Genomic DNA, 15,978 nt, shown 5'->3' with positions numbered 1-15,978 from the left:
AAAACTTGTGTTATTCGTTTTTAGTTTATATTTTTAATATAATACAATCTGTAACTACAAAAAATTGTAATTTATCACATTTAAGTCAATTATTGCACTATATTTCGAACACTTTCTTTTTGACCTGCATTATTGTCCAAAAATTTGGTTTATGAAGAAAAAAAACTCTTGCATACAAATTGAAATTTTTAATGCAGCATTTAATTCCTATGTAACTCAGCTGCATAAATTAATTACATATATGTTCATACTTGAATGTTCACGTTGATTAAATAAATAGTCAAAAAAATTTTTATATTTTTTTTGACTTATTTTTTTTTTTGTTTGATATTTTCTCACAATCTTTCTGTCATTTCAAGAATTCAACTTTTATGCAACTAGATTAAAATCAGCTGCGTAAATAAGCTGATTGTTCTCATTGAATAAATGTTCAATATGAAACATTACTTTGATACATTTTATTCTGTTTTTGATGTTTTCTCAAAGAATACAATTTTTCTAAAAATATAGTTTTGGACAGGACGGTAAAAACCAGGGTTTTACCGTCCCTGGTAAAAACCAGGATTTTTACCATAGTGTCCAAAACTTGCCAACCCTGAAAAGAAGGCGTTAAAACCAAAATGAAGGAGTTTGAAGGGCCCTTCAAAAAATTTCCTAAATGAAGGAATTTTGAAGGACTATACGAACCCTGACTGTTCAAAACATTTTAAAAGAATTATGAGTTTTCTCCTATGATGTAAATGACTAACCTTCTTAAACACTTGGCTGGGGTGTAAAATAAACTGTTTACTTAAATAATAAATAGTCACTGATTATAGGATACATGTTTCACAGTGTCTTTCGATTATGTACTCATTAATTTTGATTTAAAATTTTATTTCCTGTATCCAGTTCTTATGGACAAAACTGATTTTGTCCAAGCCGGTTTTAACCACGGTTAAAACCACCACTGGCCGAAACTCTTACAACTCTGGTCACAGTACACATAGCGGCGTATATCCTACGCTTCAATTCTTCGACATCAGTAACTGGTGTGGCGAAGACTCTGCTTGATATAGCCCTGTGAGCTGCTATGTGTACTGGGATAGAAAAAATGTTAAAAAACACGCCAGTCCTTGGTGGGAACTAGAGTACACCGCTTACAGATTCTTCGAGCTCTAAGGGGCACAGGTTGGAATTCCTTGATTCAAGAGGTCTTTTAAAAAAACTTTTCTAATTAATGTGTGTAACATTACCTAAAATACATAATTATGTTGAACAGATTTACGTTTTTTTATAACAAGCGCAAGACTTTCTGCTCACTCTGTCAGGAGGCCCCGGTGCAACGAAGGAGTGGAGTTGCCCCTAATCAGGGTTTGAAAAGATCATCATATTTTCGAAAATAACCGATACTTTGATATATATCCGAATATTTTGATATATATGTATTCACCGATATTTTCGACCCGTGAAAGTTAGGATATTTTGTAAAATTGTATTGTGGGGGCCCCTTTGTTGTGGAGGCCCCGGGGCAGTTGCCCCGCCTGTCCCTCCCCTAAATCCGGCCTCTGCACTCTGTATATCATTAAAAAATGTAAAATCTAATGCAAAGTAACCAGCAAAGATTTAGAGAAAAATTACATTATTAAATTTGAAAAATAGCTTTTTACAATGTAAGTTTGCTAAATATCTTTTTCTCTTCTTTATTTTTAAATCAATACAAACTTTCCTATTAGGTTCTAATTATATAAGGCAGAATAACCAAACTTTTCTAAGTGCATGGAGAAAAAGTCCAAGTGGTTTGTTGTCTCCATTAACTTACAGTAGAACTGTGATTTTATATTTTCTGTTGGACTAACGATAAACAGCATACTAAGCAGGAAAACCTGAAATTGTGGGAGAGGTTGAAAATCTAAGCATATTGTTTAAAAATTGACACTTATTCAATGAATTTGTGTAAAATGTAATCTTTATCTGTTCTTTGTTTTTGGATATTCATTTAAGGCACGTTTATGTTAACGATTTTTGCTAATTTTGTTCTTGATTCGTATTTGCAGAAAAAACTGTTTTTGTGTTTTGAATCACTTGATCAATTGTGGGGACAGCTGCCATTATTTCTTCTTAGTCTTCATAATTTCATCACAATCATCGGAAGGGGGTATTAAATCTGATATGGAAAGTAGAGCCGAATTTAGCTCCATGCAGCCCCTAGGTATATTTGTATTCCGCCTCCCCATTCTCTTAAAAAATGAAGAAGTAAAATTTCCTTGGCTCTTAAAACGCAACTAAAGCTTCTAAAATTATGCTCCCAAGATTATGAAGAAAAGATGACGTGTTATATTTTGTTTTGTACATTTTTTATGATGCTCTTAGGCTCAACCCTTACATTAAATAGGTTATTAAATGATTCACATAAGTCTAATTTTTTATAATATACAGTATAAACCCCTCTAATGCGAACATTAAAGGGACCAATTTTTTTGTCCATAATAGAGAGGGTGTCCGCAGAACAGGGGGTTAATAAGGTTATTTGCCTTGGAATCTGGGAACTAAAAATTGTCCGAATAAGAGGAGTGTCCGTTAGGAGGGGTTTTTAGGGGCAGATTCAACTGAAACATTTTTCGAACGTTTTCCCCTTTTCCATCGAACGCTTCGATCAAAAGCAGCGACTCCCGGCTTCAACTGAAACGATTCGAACGTTTTGTACCACGTGGACCCATCCGAGTGGTTGGATTCGAACGATTGGGAAGATTCGATTGATTTTTGTTTATCTTCCAGCAATGGCGTACAAAGTGTAGCGGCCAGAAATCGCTATCGCCGATGACAAATATTTTGCTATATTCGCATCCGCAGTTGATTTGCAGGTGGAGTGTTACATTTTTATTACAAATAAATACTTTTATGACTTCTGTAACGATGATTGCTGCTTAAAATTAAGTTTTTATCTAGTTCGAACATTCATCTTTTTTTTAAACTTGATAACATCGTGACAAGCTTCCAAAATTAAATCAAAATTTGTTTGCCAAGAAGCTTATTTTATAAAAGTTCCTCTAATTACGAAGTGATTGTAACATATGACAGCATTGAGTCTTGATTATTTTATGAAATTATTTAATGAATTATGAAATTATTTAATGAATATATCTACTTCCGAAAGTTCTTCTACTGCTTACATCTAAGGTTAATTAAAAGATATTGCTTATTACTGAAAATAGTACTGTTTTTTTTTTTAATTTATTTTAAATTCTATGAAAAACAACTATGTGTATAAAAACTTGCTTCTTGTAACTGATTAGATTTCAATAAACAAATTGAAGCATCTAGGTTCAGTTAAACCACTTGGGTTTTCAAGACAACAGTTTTTGTATATTGCTCCTCCCTCCCCCTCCCCTCTTCCCACGCGTTTTAAATGCTTGTTATTTGTATAAATGAGTATAATATATATATTTTTTAAGAAAATGAATAAAAAACTTATTCTTCATTAAAAAATACATTATTTTGAGAACTTTGAATCATATTATTCTTAGCAATTTCCTTTGACTTTCCAGATGCTGTCCACTTGCACCTTCTCAACGCTGGAATCTTCCAAGGGGGGTAGGAGAATGGAATTCTTCCAAAAGTTTCAGTTCCCAAGAAATTTGAAAATGACGGACGGAATGCAACTGATCAAACAAAGGTGCAAGTACCTACTGGGTTCCCTACTTGAACAGAAGAGGTAAATTTGCTGTGAATATCAAATTGTGAGTACAAAACATGATGTGTTACATATGCATGTAAAATTAATATAGTATATATAACGTACAGTGCATGTGCAGAGTCCGACAAAAATTGTGAACTCTTGGTAACCAGAAAAAAATTGTACACTACCAACAAATTATTTATCCGAGTTAATAGGAAAAATCTGAAAGATCTTCTGAAAGAGTCTTGCTCTAAAACAACTTGTCACCTAGACGTTTTTTTTCTTAAGTCACCTATGTGACATGTTGGAACAAGTATATTTGTAGAACTGGTGCTTGACCTGTTACTTTGAGATTTCCAATGCTGAGGAGATCAATTTCAAAGCTGCTTTTTTATTTGGCTTTTCTTTGATTAACCTTGTTGTACCAGAAATTGAGCAATCCCTGGTCCACCACCATCAGAAGTATAGTTTCACTTCGAGGACTTTGTGACCACAGCATATTTAACATGCCCCAGTTACCATCGGGTGAACTCGGAAACCTCCAGTTACAAGTCTGAGGTTTTTCTGATCAGGCCAGCACTGAGCATATACTTTAAACAGGGGTGTCATAGCGCAGACTGCGCCATTAAATTTTAGGGGCCAGTGAGCATATCGTCACCTTAGAGCAACCGTAGTGTTATTTCTGGAATTAGACAGCTCACTGTTGCTCTGAGCAACAATATACTGAATACTGGGTACAGCACTAGGTATACGAATATGTTAAGCTTAAAAGAAACTGTAGACAAATGAATATGAATTGTTTATAAGGTCACCCACTTCTAAGATCAGTTTCAAACAGTCCGGAAGGGTGACCTTATATCGAGATACAGCTCGATTATATCTATTATGATTCATTTTACGACACTATTTTTGAAATTATTGATTAATATATTCAAACTAATTCATATAACTTTCTGAAATATATATTTTTCACGGATAAGTTTGTTTTCTTTCTTCAGAGTCAAGTAATGAGGTTCGGTAGAAAAATCGAGTTAGCAGATAAAATGTTATACTTACTACAGTTGGGGCAAACCTAACTTGGCAGTATTGTGAAGGCTAGACAGATCCTATCTCAGTATTGCATCGTTGCCAGGTTAGGTTTGGCCGAACTATAGCTACCTGAAATACACCGCCAGCTCAGTCATTCCAGCCGAGGACTGCAGTTTCGTGCTTATTAGCACTCAACAGCCCGGCATAGGAAGTGACTGAGCTGGAGGTGGAAAACCTCTTAAGGAAGCCAAGAGTGCCAAACAAATTGAGTGCTAATAAGCACAAAACTGCAGTCCTCGGCTGGAATGACGGAGCTGGCGGTGTATTTCATGTATTTCTGCCTTAGCCCTGGCCAATGGGCGGTAACTTACAGAAATTATAGCTACCTACTTGGCGAATCAGAAGAGATTGAAAATTGTTTTTGAGTTATTGGCTGGCACATTCCATTCTAACACATTTACTACAGACTGCTGCTTGTAAAATTGAAATCATTAATTAAAAAAATTATAGCAAAAAAAAAAAACATGCAGCAGTTTGACAAATTAACTATGTATTTAAAGTAAAACGCGTAATATCTCTTCAAACCTCGACACAGTGCTTTGAACTGCTTATTTCGCTTGCTGTCAGCTTATTTTCCTGTTGCCAAGAAAAAATCTAGTCAAGTATCCTACCGTAAGTAATTTTTTTGTTTTGACGTGTATGTTTATGACGGGACTCCTGATAGTGTACTCAATAAAAAGTTTATTTGCTACCAGGAGTGTGCACAGGAGAGGGAAGGGACACCCGCGCCCGATAGGGGCCCAATATTTTCAAAACTAGGCTTGGAATATAGAAGTAAACAATATGAAGGGGGGGGGGGGGGCGGAAAACTCATTTTGTGATGGGACCCAAAATCTCTGTGGACGGCCTTGTGTGTTACATATTTTTGATAATGCATTGATACTCTTATCCTTCTTTTGTAATTTAGGTCTCTGACAATAACTGCAAATAATTGGAGTTGTTGAAAGATGGTCAGGTTGTACCTACGATTATTACATTTGATCTCCAAGTATGAGTGCCAAAGATACTGATGATGGCAGCAAAGGAAACTAATAATTCCGCATTTGTGAAAGCAAATAATGTTAGAAATTGTGTAGCACAAATCTGCAATAAATGAGTTTGTACTTGTAATAAATGTTTTGTTTTATTGAAAACAATGTTAACGATGCACAATTGATAAGTTTATATAATTTTGATAAATTTAAAATTAATGGTAGTTATTGTTTAATGAAACATTGCATGGCTCATTACAGGAACTTTTTTTTTTTGGAGGAAGGGGGAGGAGTGTAATTTCTGTGAAGACTGATTAAAAATAAAAAAAAAATTGAATTTTGACATCTTGAATTCAAATTATGTTTTTCGCAATCACATATTTTTTACGTGTGTGCAGGCATGTGTGTGTGGGTATTTGTCTGTGTGTGGGTATGCGTGTAAGTGTGTAGGATATAGACGCAACCTGGAGACGGTTTTTGCTGGAGGAGCAGCATCGTGAGGCCATTCGACGGTGGTGCTGGCAGAGGGAGGCGGTGGGAAGATAAAATCACAGCACGCCAAAAACAGTCAAGTGAGAACAAAAAGCAATCGTGATTGCTCAAAAAAAAAAAAAAGTTGTAATGCTATTTACAAAAAAGCAGGAAATATTTCAAGGTTAAAATATTTTTTTATATTGTTTTGCTGTACTTGGTTATTGATTGCATCTTTCTTTCAATTATACTGCTACTCGTAAATTGCATTTTTTGTCATTTTCTTAACCAAACGTTCTCTCTTTTTTTAAAGTAATGTTTCTTATAAAAAAAATAAATCAGTAAAAAGAAATTTAACAACATTAAATATCTACAGAATACTGAACACTTAACTGTAATTTGTTTCGTAAAAATATTAAATCCAATGATAAAATGAAGTTCTAATTATTTAAGAGGTTACTTTTATACAGAAAACATACATATCATAAGTGTAAAAATAAATCAATAATTTGCAATTAATAACTATTCATTAAATTTCAATATTTCAACTATGCTGTTGCTTTTAATGGATGTAATACACCACTGAACAATCAAAATATGATTGAAAAGATTTTTTGTTTCAAAGTTTATGTACAGGGTATCTGTAATATTCAGAGTTTTCAAGTCCATGATTTTCCGTTGACAAATTGTGCTTTGTGAAAATAAAATTGCATCTGAGCTGCGGTTACCCCCCCCCCCTTCAATATACTTCTAAAAATTCAACTTAAAGCAAAATGTATTGAGCTAAGCTATTATAACTAAAAACCAATAAAAGCAACAATTGTTTGTGATGCAAGTTACATGGAAAAAGTAAGATCAATATATTTTTTTGCGATTTACAATGAACCATGAAAATTTAAAATTACAATACATTTTAACTTCATGAGATTAAAAATATATTTTTTATTCTAAGAAGAAAAAGAACCACACAAATAAATGGTTATGGTTATAAAGATTCGGTAGCTTTCTAGAAAAAAAAATGTGTATGTGTCTTTTTTCAGATTTGTATGTAACACTAAAAGATAACTTGCAGATATCCGGAAAAATAAACACACGAAACGAGAAAAACATGACAAACGTAAACAAGGACAACAGCTGCAGTTACAGGTAACTTCGTTCACTCATTCAATTTTGTGATTGGCTGCCTCAAACTTCCGGCCATATGACGAAACGTCGAGCGAGGAAAACATTCGATTGCAACCCTACACGTTTCGATCGAACGTCAAAAAGCAAGTTGAAGTGCAAAATTCGAACGATTCCGAAAACGTTCGAATTCGAAGGAGAATTTCGACCGTTCCTGATTCGATCGAACGCGTTTCAGTTGAATTCCCCGCTTACTGTAGTTAAAATGTGTGTATTTATTTACGATTCCAATTGGTAGATTATGATTATTATTTTTTAATAGTCCTACAGCTTTTATTCATCAAGTCTTAAAGGTTTCCTCATAATGACAAAACAGATAAATTATTGTTAAATGATGTAAACTTGAGTTGGATCCATAAAAGAAAATGTGATATAAAATGGAGAAATTAACTGTAACAGAGTTTTATTTTGAATGTTAAGCACGGTTCACTTAGCATATTTCTTTACTTTCAGAATAAATTAACTAACTTCTTACAGCTTCATTATTTGTCATCTTTTGCTCAAAAATACATTTTGGTATAAAAGATAACATTCCGAATTGATTCTCTCTTACTCTCTTCTAATATTTTTACTGTTATTTTGATCAAAATCATGTAAAAAAGTGAAATTCATAAGTAGTTTTAATTTTGATTACTTATAAAATTGTCTATGAAGGAAGATGGCAATTTCTGGACCAGGTATTGACCAAAATTAAATGTTATAACAAACTAAATATCGTCATTAAATTGATCAATACCAATTTTTGGACTTGGTATTGTTTAAAATAGTACTAATTTAGTTTGTTTCTGAAATAAATGTTTTTAAAATGCAGTAAATTTTGAAAAAACCACTGTACCAACATAGTGGCTTTTTTCGAGTGTGCCCACCCGAAGAAACCCAGGTGAGCTTTTTTGGGCTGGGTCTGCTTTGGCGAACCGTCTAAAATACATAATCCAAAACTCCTTTTTCGTTTGAATTTTCATGAACAAGCAGTTGAAGAAATAGGAAACATCGCATAATTATGCTCACGTTGTTACTGTCTGAAACTAATAAGTTAGCCTAAATTATTGTCTGTAATATATAAATAATGCACACAAGTAAATAATATGCAAATGTGTTTATCTTATTTTTTATGTAGGATAACATGAAATAGTCAATCACCTGGAAAACTTCTTAAAAATCATAAGAGATACATTGCACAAACACTTCATTTATCTGAAGGTGTAAAATAAGGTACGGTTGAATCTTGATATCTCGAAAGTAGAATTTCCCCTGCCTTTTGCATAAAATTCTCAAGCTTTTTCCATATTTATCTCGAAATTTATTTTTCGGAACCCCTGCTATGTCGAAATTTTTGCCACAGAAGCAAGGTTTGATTAGTGCTTTTCCATTGGAAAATTTTATAGCAGAACTAGTTATGGAGACATCTGCATGTAGCCCTTCATCCTTTTTTCCTCGAAAGTATGAGAATAGGGAAGCTTTGGGGGTATGAAGGGGATGCTGACGTCCTTTGTCTGTTTTATCTAAAGGTTAGATTCTTTCTCTTTTCTTCTGGTTTGGAACACATGATCACTTTGAGAACTAGGGTGAAGTTCTTGTAGTTAACCAGTTTTCAGTGAAAACGGGTTATTCTTCATTTTGATTTTTAACTCCTGCGAAATGGCTGGTGAAAAGCGTGTATTATCAATTGAGGATAAAATTAAAATGTTGATGTTTATGGCTGAAAACATGCTGATGAAGAAAAATGTAATTGCTGTTAATTTTAAAATCCCTACCAGTACACTTTCAACAATAATAAAAACTGTCAAGCTATCGAGAAAAAACTATGATCAAGGAAATTGTAAAAAAATGAAAATTCGAAAATCTGCTTATCCTGAAGTAGAGGAATGTGTGCATTTAAAACTTAGTAAATTGCTAAAAGGACTTATTAGTTTTATCGTTTCTGCAGTGACATTTCTATACATGTCATTGTGAGAGTTACAATGCTTTTTTTTTCTTCTTACTTATCTCCTTTTTCTTATTTTTTACTTTTTTTTTTCAAAACCTTAATAATGCGAAACCTCTATGTCTTGATTTTTTTTCCTTCCTGAGAGATTCCAGATATCAAGGTTGTACTGTATAGCAATCTGTAGCACTTCTTATGCTTAAGCATATATGGGCATGCCGTAATAGCATGTCTGCCCCAACACATGGAAAAAAAATTCTTATTCATGCATTATCATCATTTGTTTGCAGTGGTCAAGATTGTTTTTGAATAGCATGTTTAGATGCAACACGGCAAAAATTTTTCCTTTTCAGATATGTAATGAAAGGGATTGTTATTTAAAGAACAGTAAAATTTTACGACCACCATTAGATATAATGAAAAGATAACTTCTTTTTTTCGGTTGAATTTTCAAAAAATTTTAGTATTTTGTAATCGGCAGAGCTTGCTGCCTTTTTAACTCTTGCGCCACTGTGCTCTGCACGACTTTGCACATATTCTCTCCACAGAGCAACAGTAAGATATCTTAGTGTTATTTCTGGAATTGGATATTTTACTGCTGTTCTCTAAGGCAACAATATGGATAGCGTGGCCCTGAACTTAACCCTAGAAATCTTCAATTTTTTTTCAAAATCAATTCTGATTTTATCCCAAGGGTTTCTTTCACTTCACCATTTTTTTTCTATTCATGTTCTCTCACCCTTTACACAGTCTAAAAATTCATATTTTTAGTCTGTGGATACTTTTAAATTAGTCACTTAAAAAAAAAGTAACCATTTTATACAGAACTTTTTCCTATATATAGTTATAATAGGGGCATTATTTGTACAATTTGAAAAAAGGAAACTTTAAATCATGTTCATTTAAATCCTAAAATCCATAAGGATATTTATGAAAAAACCATCAAATGAAAAGGTTGAAGTTTAATTTTTTCTCTTTACTATAAATTTAATTAAAAATGATAGGGATGTTGCTGAGTGTATTTTATCGCAACGTTTTACTTCATTTCAAAAAATTAAAGCAACTAAAGCTCGGGGACCAGATAATATTTGTGCAAAAATTGTAGCTGAATGTGCAGAGGAATTAGTGGATGTTATTATAAATATTTTCAGTGATTCATATAACTCAGGGACAGTGCCAGAGGACTGGAAAATGGCAAACATTGTATCGCTCTTCCAAAAAGTCTAAACATGTGTGACAAATTTGTTACACTTCTATGGCAAAGGTTACCATGACTTGAGATAACAAGATGTGTGTAGATGTTGTTTACATTGATTTTCAAAAAGCTTTCGATAAGGTACTGCATGTTGCCCTACTTAGCAAATTAGCTAATATAGCAATAGGACAGAAATTTTAGTTTAACTTTTCATTGTTTTTTTTGTCACAGTATCTGTGTGTGCACATGTTTTTGCTTGTTTTCTAAAAACGTTTATATATGATCTTTTTTTTTTTAAAGTAAATGCACATTTTTTCCATACAACCAATAATTATATTTTCCTTTTTCCTTATGTTACAGAATCATGCCTTAACAAAACAAACAATTACTATCCATGATTTGAAGCAGTTGCTGAAAAGAAAGAATTACTATTTCTCCTGCAACTGCATGTATTAATATTGAATGGTTATTAAACAGAGAGACTTGGTGTGTTTTATTCCATCAATTCCTCTGTTCTAACTTTTCGGTGCAGTTAATACTTTGTTGTTTGCGGAGATGTATTTTGACGGAAGATAGCTGTGTTCATCTGAAAACAATTTTCTTACTTTACAAATTTTGACCAAGGATTCGGAATATTTGGAGACAGTGTGGTAAAATTGCAAATATTTTTCCTCCTTTTTTAAATGATGCCTCATTAGATTCAGGTATGTATGCATGCATATTTTATTTCATTTTTATTACAATTTTTCATCATTTGGTAAAATTTGGACTTTCTTTCAGTAAATTGAGAATTTTTACCCTTTAAAAAATTTTGTTTCAAGACCACACTGATTAGTTCCATTTTTCTGTTCAATGTTTTCAACCTTCCCTTACAACCCAGATCAAGTAGATAAACAAGATTAGTTTCCCAATGTGTGGTCCCCAGAACTCTGGGGGTTGGCAAGGAGCCATGATGCTATCCTGCTAAAACATAAAAAGTGATTGAAATTGAAGGAAGAATAACAATATTTTTATTCAAAACAAGAGTACATTCATAGGAATAATAAAGTTCTTGTTTACATACATACTCGCAGGGTGCCCCCCCCCCCAGATTTTAAGATATATTTCTCGTCCTAAAATATTTTGTATGGTATATTATTAGCTTTATAATGATATAAAAATACGTGTTAGATTCTCTTATATTTTAAAAGTCAATGTAGGAAATAGAGATAAGTAAACACACTACACATTTATTAATAGTGTGTGCATGATGAAATTACATATAATGTAACAAACATTTTCATTCTTAATTGAGCTTCGAATAGACTTTTTACTTTCATAGCTGAAAATAACACAGTTAAGTAATTAAAACTAGACAAGAGTTCTAAACAATATACAGAACAACGATTAAATAAATTTAAAGTAAAAAAAGGCAAAAAGATATCAGAAAAAAGGAACCCATCAATCTTTTTTTTTTGCTAGGGAGAGGGAGTTGAAATTTATTGATAGTTGGAGTTAAGACATCTGGACACATTAAACCACTCAATGTTCCTTGCAAGACAATTACTCCATCTCTGAACCTCATGGTTCAAAAGTATTGGTAATATTTTTGAAAATAATGTATAGTTTGGTATAGATCTGGCATTTTGTTATACATCTGATATTTTCAATCAGCACAAGCTAACATCTTTAAATAGCATACCTGCCAACCTCGGAGGAAAAAAATCTGGAAGATTTTTCAATATTTTTATCCACAAGATTTTAACGCAAAATAAAATCAAACAGAACACCTACCCTCTTTGCATTTAACAATATGATATTAGTTAGGAATTTTATATCTATTGAACTTACTTTCGTTTAGTAACTATTACTTGTATTGCTTTCTTTAAAAGTTTGGAAATAACATTTACTCGTACTCATCTTAAAAAAAGAACGAAGCAAAAACAGCTTGAACTGAGAGAACGAGAAGATAATCGGCTCCAAAATTGTGCCCCTAGTTGCCCGCCGCGATGCTTGCTTCGATTGGATTCCGATGAAGTCATGCGCTGTATCACTCAGTGACGTCATAATCTTCCCTCATGTCTTCTCGTGCCATTCTCCTACTGCAACCTTTCTTGGCTACTTGGCCTAAAACGCGGTGCCGCATTCCACAAAAGTATCGTTAGCGCCAAAATTGGTGAAATACAATTTTTTTCTACAAAACGTGAAAATACGGAAGATTTTGCTCATAACCGGAAAAACAGAAAAGGACATGAAAATCCGTAAAACTTCCGGGAAATCCGGAAGGGTTGGCAGGTATGAAATTGTAAATATCAGTGGCGTACATAGCACTCCGCGACGAGGGGCGCACAATTGAGAAAAAAAGCACCAAGATGATGATTTTATATTAGTGATTTTTATAATCGTTTCTGAAATGTGATGATCAATGTTATAAAATAAAATATAGCACAACTTAATAGTGATATTGGCTATTACATTGTATGTGCTCTATCACATTCACATGTTCTGTAAAACTGATTATATATGAGGCAGTGAGAAGCAAAGGGATGTAAGTGGACATTTTCAAGTTTTGAATAAAACGCGTTTAAAGATAACATCCAAGTTGAGAAGTGCTTTGCCATGAAAAGAGCCAAAGGCTGAACTGGATCAAGTAACCTAATTGTTTTACTGGTACTGCTATCTACTGAATACTTAATACACAACTCCAATAAACTAGGGGGGGCTTCATCCACTGTCTAATTAATTGTTGATGCAAAAAGTACAACAAACATATGCCGTAAAGTATAAATTGCTTTTAAGCTAAGCAACGGACAATAAATTTTGTTTGTTTTCGACTTGCTTATTTGCCAGAACAAAACATACTGTCTAAAATTTTGCAACCCATAAATTATTAAGACACCTAGACAAGCATTTGCTTCCCTCAAGTCTGAAGTGAAGCACTTTTCACCCATCATGCCTTGATGGGTTATTTGCTAGTGATGACAATATGCAAATGAAATAAAACAAAAAAAGGTTATTTTAAGGACAAAAATAAACTGCAATTAAAATTTTCAAATATATTTCACCACAAATGAATTTAAAAATTCTTAATCTTCTTTTTATTATTATTTCTTGAGGTATATGCTTCACTCTACCAAAGTGGCTTCACCTCTATTACTCCAAAATCTGTCCCGTTTCCACTAGAAACACAAAAGGAAGGACAGGGCTCAGCAAATAAACAAGACGACAAACACCAATAACATAAGGCCGAAAGCCGAGGACGAAGAAACAAACAAAAATAAAACCCAACCCCAACCAGGGGAAAGCCAAAAGCAGAAGAATAACAAAAGGAAATGAAATTAAGAGTTATCCTTAAGCAGGACCATGAGAAAGGACATCAAACGTTGCAAAACCTGAGCAGCCGAGAAAACAAGAGAAAAGGACAAGGGGACACAGCCCATGTAGGCTTGGATACTGTCTCTCTCCTTATTAAAAACTTATTGCAGACAAGGATAGCATGATCCAGTGTCAGGAACTTTGCAAGTTGAACACAGAGGGGAGTTACTACGTTTTATACGGTGAAGGTTGAACTGCATGAGTGGAGTACAAGTCCGGGCTGTTGATAGCAGGACATCTTTATATCTATTTTTTGTCGATTTTTTTTTTTTTTGCTGTTACTAGGACCGTTTATGTGGCTGTACCCAAAAGAGTATTTAAAGCAGTTCCAGGAGACTGTAGCTTTATCTCTGTACTTTTGTTTCAGATTTTGGATAATATCCTCGGAAGCGATCTAATGAAGTATCATATTTTCCCTGTGTCCCATACTGGCCAAACTGTTTGCAGTTTCATTGACTTTGATACCCACGTGAGCAGGGATTCACGCAAATTCGAATACATGACCGTTAGAAGTGTCTTTTGCAATATTTTGAGTAATCGTGATGATTTGGGGGATTTATTGTTAGCTCCTTTGAGTGCAGTGATGACCGACAAACTATCGGAAAGGAAAACCATGTTTGATCCTGTGTTCCGGAATCGACTAATGGTGAGCCCTTCGGCAGAGAAGTTGGAGTTCATATTTGATATTTTTCCATTTATATTTTCGTTTGATCTCGAATTGTGGATACATATTGCTGTAGAATACTGAGTTTTGGAAGCATCGGTTGCAATAATATGACAATCTTCCCAGTGGGTAGCACTGTAGTCATCGAAAGCTTTGCTAATTAGTTGCCTTTGAATATCATCTTTTTGGAAAGGAAGAGACTTGAGGGAAATTGTAGTCCTGTTTGGATTAATTATTGAGGGTACTCATAGGGGGATGCATTGGCTGGTGTAAGTTGTTAGGTCAGTCAATAAATTCTTGTTCCGGATGCCTAATGGAGTTTTTTCTAAGATGTCGGGGATTTTTTCTATTTCATAAGAGAGAAGCATGGGTGCAAGTTTGGTGATGTATTCAAGACGGAAAACATTTTCAGCTCCCCCCCCCCTTACCCTCTGATGAACTGATTACCCTCTTTGCCAGAGCAGCGTTTTTTCGCAAATTCGTGCTGCCGTTATTTTTCTCCTTTCCTTTCTCTCCCCCCCCCCTCCCATATTTCCATTCTAGCGAGTGTTAGATTCAATGTCATTGGAATTTAGTGATTCCTAAAGTCTTTGTTAAGAATGCAGGAACGGTTGCCCATCGGTGTTTCCAACCAGTTTAAAATTTCCCCTCGATTATTTCCAAAATTCCCATTTTCATTGAAATCCCCGATAGTTTCCGTTTTACCTGGTATGTGGACGCCTTTTGCTGTGGCGAAAACATTTCATCTTGTCAGCAATCACTCTCAATCGGTGATTCAGATTCAACTCTTACGACATTTTAAGAGCATACATAATTTTCATTTATGCGTCTAAAGTTTGCAAAAAAAAAAAAAAAATCTGCAAATGAAAAAAACGAAAGAATGATGGAAAATAGCATGAGAAAAAGCTAAATTTTAATTAGAGCCGATTATTTCGAAAAATCAGGGAGAATAGCGAGCAACTCCTCGGTTTGCAATGCAGTGAGTTGGAAATAACGGAGCTGTACCTAAAAAAAGTCAAAACAGCGCGAGTCGAAAAGCCATTCCTCCAAAAGAACGTTGCAAACAAAACAAGCCCATGGTGGAAAACCGAGAGAATGTCGATGTAAATTCGTTGTTATGGAACGGTCCAGTAATTAAAGCATATTTTACAAACACTCAATTATTCTTTTTTAAGTAAAAACTGAAAGAAAGTCATCAAATTTCTTTCCGTCCCGACCTCCGTCTCGGAAATTTGTCCAAGACGGAAATCCGTCCTGAGAAGGAAGGTCTTACACCCATGGAGAGAAGTATTTTCCTGATAGGCAAAAACTTGCTCAAAGCGACTTGTCTGATAAAAAAGATCTCAGCATTAAGATCATGTGCTAGGTTGCTGGAAGCTTCTTTTGCTTCTCTGAGCAAGATAGGGATGGAGTGAAATTTGGAAGACCAGTAGCCATAGGCGGATTTACAGGGGTGCGCCGCACCCCCAA

The 15,978-nt window shown here is 34.1% G+C and overlaps 1 long non-coding RNA gene across 1 annotated transcript; it reads left to right on the top strand.

The window, feature by feature from the left end:
* Positions 1–2,724: 2,724 nt before the first annotated feature.
* Positions 2,725–5,958, top strand: LOC129231770 (uncharacterized). Its single transcript, XR_008581291.1, has 3 exons — positions 2,725–2,843; positions 3,528–3,694; positions 5,655–5,958. It is a non-coding gene; the product is annotated as an uncharacterized LOC129231770 (long non-coding RNA).
* Positions 5,959–15,978: the final 10,020 nt, after the last annotated feature.

This window comes from Uloborus diversus, chromosome 10 (genome assembly GCF_026930045.1).
Source record: "Uloborus diversus isolate 005 chromosome 10, Udiv.v.3.1, whole genome shotgun sequence".
NCBI lineage: Eukaryota > Metazoa > Arthropoda > Arachnida > Araneae > Uloboridae > Uloborus > Uloborus diversus.
This window is presented reverse-complemented; position numbering and strand designations above follow the sequence as displayed.